This window comes from Eschrichtius robustus, chromosome 16, assembly GCF_028021215.1.
Source record: "Eschrichtius robustus isolate mEscRob2 chromosome 16, mEscRob2.pri, whole genome shotgun sequence".
NCBI lineage: Eukaryota > Metazoa > Chordata > Mammalia > Artiodactyla > Eschrichtiidae > Eschrichtius > Eschrichtius robustus.
Window position 1 is genome coordinate 42,657,751 of NC_090839.1, and position 12,189 is coordinate 42,669,939.

At 34.7% G+C, this 12,189-nt stretch overlaps 1 protein-coding gene across 2 annotated transcripts in view; it reads left to right on the forward strand.

The window, feature by feature from the left end:
* MACROD2 (mono-ADP ribosylhydrolase 2) overlaps positions 1 to 12,189 on the forward strand; it is a 1,969,440-nt gene that overhangs the window by 141,436 nt on the left and 1,815,815 nt on the right. The gene's annotated exons all lie outside the window — the stretch shown is intronic.

Below are 12,189 nucleotides of genomic sequence, written 5' to 3' on the forward strand. Positions count from 1 at the left end.
GTTTTTAAAGCCTCATGTGGGTTTTTTCTTCTTTTTCTTTTTAAAAATCAAACAATGCAATAAAAAGTAATTGTCAATAGAATGCTAAATTCTGCTAATAGATTAATTACATATTTTGCATTTGGCAAATGTGTCTCCTAATGCTTTGAATAAATTAGTCAACAACAATTCAATCTTTTGAGTCTTTTTTCATTCTGTTCCTTTGTATCTTCTACAGGTTTGTTTATTATTATCTATTTTCAGTTAGTACTGACGCTTGTGTTATGCTTGTTGATACATAACCTTGGCAACTCTTTTGTTTCTGTTGGTGAAATATTTTCGTGGATTCTATTGTAGTCATCTGTTATTTTTCATTTATACTTATCATTAAGCAGTTTTCCATCACTGTATGCTTACAGTAACTTTCCATTCTTCATTGACAACCCTCTTATATTAACCAAACAACTTAATTTGCTTTGATCATAAATTAAAGTTGGGCTGAATGGGTAGATATATAGACATAGATATAAATATAAATATAAATATAGATAGATGTCAATGATCAGCTCTTTATTTTGTGGTCTGATTGAAATGGACTTCTAAGGTTCTAATTTGAAAAGAACAGATCATGTAGATAGGGCTTTTCTTGATGCCAACACAATGTTTGAGAAGAAAGTTCTAGGAATAGCAAGAAGAGGAGTGATGAATTTAGCAGATCTTTCATTAATGGTGAAGTGTGATTGCTAGAAAGGAAAAGTCTCTTGGGTGAGAAACAAAAACAGTGGTGAGAGTACACAGTCTTTGAACAGAAAAAGCCAGTGGAAAACCTTCCTAGTGGGTGGCAGGTGACCCAAGAAGGTTTAGCATAATTAAACAAAACAGGGATATTCAAAGTGTGAAGAAAAAAGGGGAAAAGAAGTCCATATAGAAATGTTGAGAGGGAAAATTGCCCGAAATTTTAGCTGTTTTGTGATCATGTGTGATCAATGTGGGAGTAGTGACTGTCTAGTTCCAAGAGCATATTAAGATTTTTGTCATATATAATCTATGTGCAGATATTAATGAGAACAGATCATATTACCATTATTATATTGATCCTCAAAGGAAACAATACAAATGCCTTACCATGTGGTTTCTGATTGTATATAACTGAAGATGATTAACTGGCAAGTGATCAAAATATTTTTCAGTAAAAATGTGGTATGTATATTCTGTGATTGACAAAAGCTAAAATAAATGCATCAGAATGAGAGAAAATAGGTCCTTGGTAAAAAGGCATTCATTATGCCATTTAAAAAATTCCACAAAATTTTACTTCTAATGTGTATTAGTTATTTATAAACTTGGTTCACATTAAGAAAAAGAGAAGCAAATATTTTAATAATATATTTATGTAGTGTCAAAAAAAGATTTTTTCTTTTTTCCTGCTGACTCTTGTTTTAAATTCTAATTTCAACACTCTGCCAGTTTGGAGAAATGATTGGTCAGCAGCTGTGTGAAGAACAGTAAAGTGCGATAGGAGTCTTTTAAACGCACAAGTATTAGGAGGAAAGGGCAAGCCTATTTCCCAAGACTTTGAACTAATGCTGCCTTATTTCTTAATAGCGTCAGATCTACTAAATATTTTAAAAGCTTTTAAAGATAAATGGCTCTTTTGCATTCCCCACGGTGCTGATGACTTGGTTGTGTCTGATTTTGGACTGATGTCATCAGTATTGACTTGAAACATTACATGGGTCCTGTACTCATTATGCTTGATGAGTGTCCTAGCCAGCTTCTGTTGCAGAATGAGAACTTTTTATATGATGTGAATACCAGCAACAAATGGAAATTCCATGGGCAGTGAAAATGGAACCTGTCAAGGTTCAGTGTGTAATTTAGTAATACCTTTTTAAATTTTATCGGTGAGCTCTGCTGAAGCTTTTCTTGGGAGACTGGCTTCACATTCCTTTGACTGTCTGAAGCTGCTCATCTTGCTCTAGGCCACAAGCCTATATAATAACTCATTTCAGTCTTTGGAAGCATTCACTATGTAACAAATCTCTATTTTAGCATTTATCATATGTGTCATAATTATAATTACTTGTTTACAGGTCTCTTCCCTGCTAGAACGTGAGTTCCTTAAGGATGACAAATAAGTTCTTTTCTTCTTTGCATCTCCCCTGCTCCCAACCCTGGGTAGAAAGGAAAGCTCTGAGACAGGCACTGGAAGGGATCTTCAGGGAAGGCTCTTGGCTGTGTCTCACAACTGAAATCTCTGTTAATTTAGGTTAGAATTAGAGGACATTGTTTTGACTAGAAAGTCCTAGTGAGACTTATTCCTTAACCAGAAAAACAGAAATGTAGATATTTTATTTAATACATATATTATGTATATAACAATTGAAATTAATCATAAACATTTCTTTAATAACATTTTCAAATTGAAGAAAGATAATTGGCTCAAGTGATTCAAATGCCTTTAAAAATTTCTACTGCAGTTTCTACATATTATGTCTTTTCAAATATATTTTACTCTTTTTTTTTTTAATATTTATTTGTTTATTTGGTTGTGCCAGGTCTTAATTGCGGCATGCATGTGGGATCTAGTTCCCTGACCAGGGATCAAACCCAGGCCCCCTGCACTGCGCCATCAGGGAAGTCCCTATTTTACTCTTTTTTTATAATTAAATATTATTATAGACACCTTCCCATCAGTATGCTATTTCATGTATAAATTGATTATCTATGGTATAAAGAATGTTATAAATTTTAAAATTTTACTTTCTTGTCCTTTGGATGTCTTTGACCAGGAAATCCACAGACATGACTGATGAAAAGAGATTATTGGCTTTTACTTAATTCAGCCTTAAGCCTTCAATCTGACTTAACTTAAACAAGTCAAGATAAATGTGTTTCTGACTTTATTAATCTTAAGAGAGGAGATTCCACAGCCTCTTTAGTAATCTGTTTCACCACATTTTATTAATTTTTCCGCTGTTGTGGTTGAGTTCATTTTAGAAAGCTTTCTAAATCCATGATACCCTTTTCTTAAAACAAGCAACATTAATTTATATTATTAATATGCAGCCTATAAAAATTCTTTATCATTTTAAATTTCAACATTTTAATTATAAACATAACTTTTAAATTTCAAATCACTGTGCCTATGTCATAGTTACAATCATCTCTTTTTAAAATAATACCTTTGAGAAATGGTTATATTTTTTGCATATAAACAGGAATTCTTTCAATTTTCTTGAAAAACTATGCAGGTGTGGGGCATAAGTTATATTACAGCTATGTTTCACTGATTTTTTTGGATCCATTTCCCAAATTAAATTGAGAAACAGTTTTTTAAGAAATGTATTACCCCCTTGGCTGTCTTCTGCCTTTCTTAAAGGCTATTTTGTTTGCAGTACTGCTTAACTATGGAATATCAGAAGTTCTGATCCATTATCTATATTATAGGTATGTTATTAACGTAATGACCTGAACAAAAATTAATTCTTGTAGTACTGAAAGTGACATTTCTTGCCTATATAACCTGTTAATCCAGTTTTGAGGCCCCACTAAATTTTCATCATCAGTGGCAAGATAAATTAATTTATAAGTATACTTCAAAAAGTTTACTATGCAAGTTTAAAAAGTTGCATTTAATATTCATCTTATTTACATTCACTATTTATTTTTTATATTTTAGGTTGCTTTCTATGTGAGTTATCCATGTAGTGAGGTGAAAGTCATCTAATTGAAATTAACCTTTGCATAATTTCTGCTTTCCTGAAACTACTTTTTCTTTTAAAGATAGGATATTATACGATTGCTGGAGTTGCTGATTGCCAACTACTGAGAGACAATGTATAAAACACAATTTCTGACTGGAATAAATGAAACTGCTTTGTAATAGGCAATGTAATTTCTTTGTGAGGGTCATTGTGAACAGATGGTACGCCATTCTGAGGGATTTAAAATCTTGAGTTCTGCAGAGTTTGGTATTTTGCACATTACCAGGAGTTTATTAGCAAACTTGTTGAGATATGATTTCAAATGATATCCAAATCTGTTTACCTTTAAGGGAATATTAATTTATACTCCTTATGTTTCTTTTCTTGAAAGAGATTGGTACTTAGATGAAATTAGGGTGATTGACTCTCAGACTGGGCTAAGTTAAAGTACCAAGAATGGATAAGAAGAAATGAGAGAAGAGCACGTGAGACTTATTCATGCTATAAGACTCTTTTGCAGAATCTCTAGAGTGAGGTGCAGGTAGACTTGAATTCTTTCACAAACACAACCTTCCATTTTGACTGACTTTCAAATTATTTATCTTCATAGAAATAGGATATTTCTACTTTGTCTTGCCTAATATTCGCATGTGTTCTGGTTAAGGACAGTAATGCCCTGGATAGCAAGGATGCGTCTTAATCATATTTATATTCTTAGTGCCTGACACACAATGGCTACTCAGTAATTTAGAGAATAAATGAGTGAATGCATTGATGAATGAATGAAAACCCCTTGGTTATCAGTGTGGAAATTCTAAATTATTAGGCTATGCTATCCTGCCTGTCTGGCCCTGTATGCAATTTTTCTCTACTAGGTAAATCCTCATTAGGGTATTAAACTCTGGACTCTAATCTCCTCTGATATTATTGTCACCGTGATTTTCAGAAAGGAACTGACTTCCTCCCATTTTTAGTGCTCTTGCATAGGCCTTAATGGAATTCACTTAGTATGATTTCTGGTTCAAATCATATCATTATTTTTGTTTTTGGTTTATTACCAAAAAATGTATCAGTAGTAAATAATTCACCAGTAATGAATAGTAAAATGCAGTTGTCATTGACTGCCCCTTGAGGTCTAATATCTTTTTTGTAAGGGAAAGAGGTGTTTTTAAAACATTATTTTATAATGATTATAGGATTTTGAAGTTATTAAAGAGGGAGATGGGTTACAGGAAAGATTTTCATGATAACATGGGAGAGGCAACAAAATTTTACTTAGTTCCCGTGATGGTTCTTTACTTCCCTCTTTGACTATTTGTGTGTATGTGTGTGTGTGTGTTTTATACTGGTGTCTGTTTCTTTATCGATGCCTTAAAGAGAGGTTCTCCAAATTTCACTTGGCTTTCTCTTCTTATAAACAATTGTCTAAAGATAATTTCTTCTTTGGAGAATAGCATCTATTTTCAGGACTTCAAACATAACTTCTATCAAGCTAATTGTAGAATATTTCTCTTCAGTTTTAATCTCACAATTGAACTCCAATCCCAATATTATGAAATTACCTAAAATACATTTCTATCTAAGTTCTCCCAGACAGTCCAAGCTTAATGTGCCTGAAACAGTTTGTTCATTCTTATCATTCTCTAGCTTCAGAAACTTGGATTCACCTTTGGTCCCACCGACTTTATCTCCAATTCCTTTTTCCTTTTTTCCTTTAAAAATGTTTTTTGGAGTCAGCTCTACCCACCACCAGAGCCTCCCATCGAGCCTCTTAGATAGCCTCAACCACCAGAGGGCAGACAGCAGAAGCAAGAAAAACTACAATCCTGCAGCCTGTGGACCAAAAACCACAGTTACAGAAAGATAGAGAAGATGAAAAGGCAGAGGGCTATGTACCAGATGAAGGAACAAGAAAAAACCCCAGAAAAACAACTAAATGAAGTGGAGATAGGCAGCCTTCCAGAAAAAGAATTCAGAATAATGATAGTGAAGATGATCCAGGACCTCGGAATAAGAATGGAGGCAAAGATTGAGAAGATGCAAGAAATGATTAACAAAGACCTAGAAGAATTAAAGAACAAACAAACAGAGATGGCCAATAAAATAACTGAAATGAAAACTACACTAGAAGGAAGCAATAGCAGAATAACTGAGGCAGAAGAACAGATAAGTGACTTGGAAAACAGAATGGTGGAATTCACTGCTGCGGAACAGACTAAAGAAAAAAGAATGCAAAGAAATGAAGACAGCCTAAGGGACCTCTGGGACAACATTAAACGCAACAACATTCGCATTATAGGGGTCCCAGAAGGTGAAGAGAGAGAGAAAGGACCAGAGAAAATATTTGAAGAGATTATAGTCGAAAACTTCCCTAACATGGGAAAGGAAATAGCCACCCAAGTCCAGGAAGCGCAGAGAGTCCCATACAGGATAAACCCAAGGAGAAACACGCCGAGACACATAGTAATCAAAGTGGCAAAAATTAAAGACAAAGAAAAATTATTGAAAGCAGCAAGGGAAAAACGACAAATAACATACAAGGGAACTCCCATAAGGTTAACAGCTGATTTCTCAGCAGAAACTCTGCAAGCCAGAAGGGAGTGGCATGATATACTTAAAGTGGTGAAAGGGAAGAACCTACAACCAAGATTACTCTACCCGGCAAGGATCTCATTTAGATTTGATGGAGAAATCAAAAGCTTTACAGACAAGCAAAAGCTAAGAGAATTCAGCACCACCAAACCAGCTCTACAACAAATGCTAAAGGAACTTCTCTAAGTGGGAAACACAAGAGAAGAAAAGGACCTACAAAAACAAACCCGAAACAATTAAGAAAATGGTCATAGGAACATACATATCGATAATTACCTTAAACGTGAATGGATTAAATGTCCCAACCAAAAGACATAGACTGGCTGAATGGATACAAAAACAAGACCCATATATATGCTGTCTACAAGAGACCCACTTTAGACCTAGGGACACATACAGACTGAAAGTGAGGGGATGGAAAAAGATATTCCATGCAAATGGAAATCAAAAGAAAGCTGGAGTAGCTATACTCATATCAGAATGTTACAGAACTCATAAAGAATGTTACAAGAGACAAGGAAGGACACTACATAATGATCCAGGGATCAATCCAAGAAGAAGATATAACAATTATAAATATATATGCACCCAACATAGGAGCACCTCAATACATAAGGCAACTGCTAACAGCTATAAAAGAGGAAATCGACAGTAACACAATAATAGTGGGGGACTTTAACACCTCACCTACACCAATGGACAGATCATCCAAAATGAAAATAAATAAGGAAACAGAAGCTTTAAATGACACAATAGACCAGATAGATTTAATTGATATATATAGGACATTCCATCCAAAAACAGCAGATTACACGTTCTTCTCAAGTGCGCACGGAACATTCTCCAGGATAGATCACATCTTGGGTCACAAATCAAGCCTCAGTAAATTTAAGAAAAGTGAAATCATATCAAGCATCTTTTCTGACCACAACGCTATGAGATTAGAAATGAATTACAGGGAAAATAACGTAAAAAAGACAAACACATGGAGGCTAAACAATAAGTTACTAAATAACCAAGAGATCACTGAAGAAATCAAAGAGGAAATAAAAAAATACCTAGAGACAAATGACAATGAAAACACGACGACCCAAAACCTATGGGATGCAGCAAAAGCAGTTCTAAGAGGGAAGTTTATAGCTATACAAGCCTACCTAAAGAAACAAGAAAAATCTCAAGTAAACAATCTAACCTTACACCTAAAGAAACTAGAGAAAGAAGAACAAACAAAACCCAAAGTTAGCAGAAGGAAAGAAATCATAAAGATCAGAGCAGAAATAAATGAAATAGGAACAAAGAAAACATTAGCAAAGATCAATAAAACTTAAAGCTGGTTCTTTGAGCAGATAAACAAAATTGATAAGCCATTAGCCAGACTCATCAAGAAAAAGAGGGAGAGGACTCAGATCAATAAAATCAGAAATGAAAAAGGAGAAGTTACAACGGACACCGCAGAAATACAAAGCATCCTAAGAGACTACTACAAGCAACTTTATGCCAATAAAGTGGACAACCTGGAAGAAATGGACAAATTCTTAGAAAGGTATAACCTTCCAAGACTGAACCAGGAAGAAACAGAAAATATGAACAGACCAATCACAAGTAATGAAATTGAAGCTGTGATTAAAAATCTTCCAACAAACAAAAGTCCAGGACCAGATGGCTTCACAGGTGAATTCTATCAAACATTTAGAGAAGAGCTAACGCCCATCCTTCTCAAACTCTTCCAAGAAATTGCAGAGGAAGGAACACTCCCAAACTCATTCTATGAGGCCACCATCACCCTGATACCAAAACCAGACAAAGACACTACAAAAAAAGAAAATTACAGACCAATATCACTGATGAATATAGATGCAAAAATCCTCAACAAAATACTAGCAAACAGAATCCAACAACACATTAAAAGGATCATACACCACAATCAAGTGGGATTTATCCCAGGGATGCAAGGATTCTTCAATATACGCAAATCAATCAATGTGATACACCATATTAACAAATTGAAGCATAAAAACCATATGATCATCTCAATAGATGCAGAAAAAGCTTTTGACAAAATTCAACACCCATTTCTTATAAAAGCTCTCCAGAAAGTGGGCATAGAGGGAACCTACCTCAACATAATAAAGGCCATATATGACAAACCCACAGCAAACATCATTCTCAATGGTGAAAAACTGAAAGCATTTCCTCTAAGATCAGTAACGAGACAAGGATGTCCACTCTCACCACTATTATTCAACATAGTTCTGGAAGTCCTAGCCACGGCAATCAGAGAAGAAAAAGAAATAAAAGGAATACAAATTGGAAAAGAAGAAGTAAAACTATCACTGTTTGCAGACGACATGATACTATACTTAGAGAATCCTAAAACTGACACCAGAAAACTGCTAGAGCTAATTAATGAATATGGTAAAGTTGCAGGATACAAAATGAATGCACAGAAATCTCTTGCATTCCTATACACTAATGATGAAAAATCTGAAAGGGAAATTATGGAAACACTCCCATTTACCATTGCAACAAAAAGAATAAAATACCTAGGAATAAACCTACCTAGGGAGACAAAAGACCTGTATGCAGAAAACTATAAGACACTGATGAAAGAAATTAAAGATGATACCAACAGATGGAGAGATATACCATGTTCTTGGATTGGAAGAATCAACATTGTGAAAATGAGTATACTACCCAAAGCAATCTACAGATTCAATGCAATCCCTATCAAATTACCAATGGCATTTTTTACGGAGCTAGAACAAATCATCTTAAAATTTGTATGGAGACACAAAAGACCCCGAATAGCCAAAGCAGTCTTGAGGGAAAAAAATGGAGCTGGAGGAATCAGACTCCCTGACTTCAGACTATACTACAGAGCTACAGTAATCAAGACAATATGCTACTGGCACAAAAACAGAAACATAGATCAATGGAACAAGATAGAAAGCCCAGAGATTAACCCACACACCTATGGTCAACTAATCTATGACAAAGGAGGCAAAGATATACAATGGAGAAAAGACAGTCTCTTCAATAAGTGGTGCTGGGAAAACTGTACAGCTACATGTAAAAGAATGAAATTAGAATACTCCCTAACACCATACACAAAAATAAACTCAAAATGGATTAGAGACCTAAATATAAGACTGGACACTATAAAACCCTTAGAAGAAAACATAGGAAGAACACTCTTTGACATAAATCACAGGAAGATCTTTTTTGATCCACCTCCTAGAGTAATGGAAATAAAAACAAAAATAAACAAGTGGGACCTAATGAAACTTCAAAGCTTTTGCACAGCAAAGGAAACCATAAACAAGACAAAAAGACAACCCTCAGAATGGGAGAAAATATTTGCAAATGAATCAACGGACAAAGGATTAATCTCCAAAATATATAAACAGCTCATTCAGCTCAATATTAAAGAAACAAACACCCCAATCCAAAAATGGGCAGAAGACCTAAATAGACATTTCTCCAAAGAAGACATACAGACGGCCACGAAGCACATGAAAAGATGCTCAACATCACTAATTATTAGAGAAATGCAAATCAAAACTACAATGAGGTATCACCTCACTCCTGTTAGAATGGGCATCATCAGAAAATCTACAAACAACAAATGCTGGAGAGGGTGTGGAGAAAAGGGAAACCTCTTGCACTGTTGGTGGGAATGTAAATTGATACAGCCACTATGGAGAACAATATGGAGGTTCCTTAAAAAACTAAAAATAGAATTACCATATGACCCAGCAATCCCACTACTGGGCATATACCCAGAGAAAACCGTAATTCAAAAAGACACATGCACCCGAATGTTCATTGCAGCACTATTTACAATAGCCAGGTCATGGAAGCAACCTAAATGCCCATCAACAGACGAATGGATAAAGAAGATGTGGTGCATATATACAATGGAACATTACTCAGCCATAAAAAGGAACGAAATTGAGTCATTTGTTGAGACGTGGATGGATCTAGAGACTGTCATACAGAGTGAAGTAAGTCAGAAAGAGAAAAACAAATATCATATATTAATGCATGTATGCGGAACCTAGAAAAATGGTACAGATGAGCCAGTTTGCAGGGCAGAAGTTGAGACACAGACGTAGAGAATGGACATATGGACACCAAGGGGGGAAAACTGCGGTGGGGTGGGGATGGTGGTGGGCTGAATTGGGCGATTGGGATTGACATGTATTCACTGATGTGTATAAAATTGATGCCTAATAAGAACCTGCAGTATAAAAAAAACAAACAAAGCAACTAAAAAAAAAAAAAGTTTTTTGGACAGGGTGGCTGTGCATATTTTCCATTTTCACTGTCCTCTTCCCAATTCAGTCACTTATCTCATCACTCCCATAATCATTTTTCCTACAGCTACTTAACTGTTCTTCCAGCCCACATACCTTCCTGATGAAATCTGAACTGAATACTGTTTACTTCAGCATCTTGCTTTCCCCTAAAAACCTGTGAGTGCCTTACATGTCCCAGAGTTAATATCTAAACTTATTAGCTTGGAATTCATGGTCTTCCTTAATTTTGCCCCACCCTTCATTTCTGGTTTTCACCCAGTCCTTCAACCTCTGGCTGCACTGGTCAGCACAGGTGCTCTTCAGCATGTCTAATCTTTCACTTTTGGCTTGAGCTTCTTCAAGATCTAACTTATTCCATTTCTCTTTCATGAAGCCAGCTCATTCTAGCATGCAGCGTTTTTTTTCTTCTTCTCAGAATTCCTGTAGTACTTATTTAAGCCATTTACTGAGCAGTTAATCATTTACAGTGTTGTGACATTTTCTACATTTTTGAACTGAATTATTTATTTTCAGTTTTCCTGTTTTTTCAGAATGTATATGTTTCTTCACGAACTAACTGTGAAGTCCTTTACAGAGTCCTTAAGAGCAGGGACTATATTTTATATCTTTAACTATTATTTTAAAGCATTTTGTCCATTACAAGGATACAACCTAAATCCAGTGCCATAATCCTCTAATTACAATTAAGCTTTCAGTAAATCATGCCTTTTGTAATATTTTTCATGTATCTAAAAATATTAATTCAAGAAACAGTTAGATCTTTGTTAAGATTATCCTGTGTATCATGAACAGCTCTTAGGAGCTGTACACATCAGTATATAGCACAGTGTATACTATATATAGTATATTTAGTATGATAACCAGTCATATTACTTGATAAAACAAGTCGATTGAATAATTAATCAGTGGAAAGAAGCAATGAATTAAAATTGGGTGCATCCAGTTTGGACATATCCTGGAGACTGACTTATCCTCATAGTAACCTACGAAAATAACTCTAGGGGCTCCCATCAGAGAGCCCCTATAATTAATTTAAGATACTGAGCTTGTACAACAGATGATTCATAGTCATCTAAATATGAAAATAATATTATAAAACATTTTTAAAAGGAAGTAAAATGACATAGAAGTTATATGCTTAAAAGTATGAGTGGATGATCATCAGTCTACAAATACTGTAAATAGTCAAACACTGAATGAATGAATCAATGTATGAATTAGTGGATTAATGAAATACCAGCCGAAGAGATGCTAAGATAAGTCCAAACATAGCTTTTAAGTTGTTGCAGCAGTTGTAGTAGAAGGAGCAATCTAATGAGACAAAATAAAGTAACAGATGTCATTTAAAAAAAGTTAATAGACTATTTTTAGAGCAGTTTTAAATTTACAGAAAAACTGAGCAGAAAATATACAGTTCCCATAAGCCCCCTTGAGCACACCCCACTGCATACAGTTTCCCATATCATTAACATCTTACATTACTGTGGTATATTTGTTAAAATTGCTGAAGCTGAACTAATAATATTGATACATTATTATTAATTAAATTTAATACTTTACATTAAGGCTCATTCTTTGTTATAGAGGTCTGT